We start from the raw sequence: 1421 nt of genomic DNA, 5'->3' as shown, positions 1-1421 counted from the left end.
TTATTGTTATTACCATACAACCTAGGCTGTTAATCTTAACCTCACTATCTGTTTGAATATCAAACATTTTAGGCATAACATCTTAGGCATAATATAGTTATTATTTTACTACAATATTTACTTATTATTTTGCTAATTGTTTAGGCTTCCAATAAAACAATAAATTAGAGAAAATGATGCATTTTCCACATGGATACTATTTTCAACACTCTTCATTTCTTTGTAGAGATCAAATTTTGATTTAGTGATATTTTTCTTCTACCTCAGAAATTTTCCTTAACACTTCTGTGTACAAGTTTACTGGCAGTTAATTTAATCAATTTTTATATTACTAGGTGACATTTTTTTTCTAATACTTTAAAAATACTGCTTCAATATTTTCTAGTTTATGTAGTTTCTGAAAAATATCTGTTGCCATTTCTAATTTTGACTTTTTTGGTACCTAAAATGGCTTTTTCCCCCTTTACTATCTTTAGAGTTTTTTTTAAAAGAGTGCAAAATGATAAAACAAAAACATTAGAAACAATACAAAGTTTCATTGAGCAGCATATAAGAACTTGACAGTGGTTGTTGTATAACATAATGTTATCTTCAAGTTAGTTGTTTAGGTTACCAGATATAATCCTCATAAAATGGCAAAAAAAGTTATAAGAAATTAAAAAGAAGAAAAAAAATTGAAAGCATTAACTAATCCTTTCAATAGACCAGTAAAAATCAGCAGTACAATTATGCAAACTCTCCTGCATATATACAGGAATGTGTCTTCTCCTTCCTTTGTTTTGTCCTGTCCCTCATCCCAGGTTTTCCTTCCCAGTGAACAGATTCTCCCCCTCATAGGATCTGTTGTACCTTTCGGATTTTATTTACTCTTTCAGGTCTCACACTAGTGAGGCAGTATGATGTTTGTACATGCTGGCCTGATTTATTTCACTTATTACAGGTTTTTTAGAGCACTTTAAAAAATCACTGGCCTTTAGCAGCTCTATTGTCATGGTTTTTTTTTTCTACAGTTTTATTGATAAACAGCAATGAGACAGTTTCAAATCAAATCGGAAGTATGTCATGTTTGTTGGTGCGCCTTTTAAGAATACTTATTCTGCCTTTTTTTTTTTTGAGTTTGTTGATATTGTCAGTTACAGTTTGATCAAATTTGGGAATGTTTTGGCTATGATTTTTAAGATTTTCTGTTGCTCCTTTTCTAGAATTGTGGGTCTACATATATAAACAAGTTGATATTATCCCACAGATCACTGAATTTTATTTACTTATTTTGATTCTGGAGATTCAGTCCTGGTTTTATTTTAATTTTTTAAGTCCTTTTCTCCTTTCCTTTCCTTTCCTTTCCTTTCCTTTCCTTTCCTTTCCTTTCCTTTCCTTTCCTTTCCTTTCCTGTCCTGTCCTGTCCTGTCCTGTCCTGTCCT

Source organism: Octodon degus, unplaced genomic scaffold, assembly GCF_000260255.1.
Source record: "Octodon degus isolate 3935 unplaced genomic scaffold, OctDeg1.0 scaffold00036, whole genome shotgun sequence".
NCBI classification, from domain to species: domain Eukaryota; kingdom Metazoa; phylum Chordata; class Mammalia; order Rodentia; family Octodontidae; genus Octodon; species Octodon degus.
Note: the sequence above shows the minus strand (reverse complement) of the source record.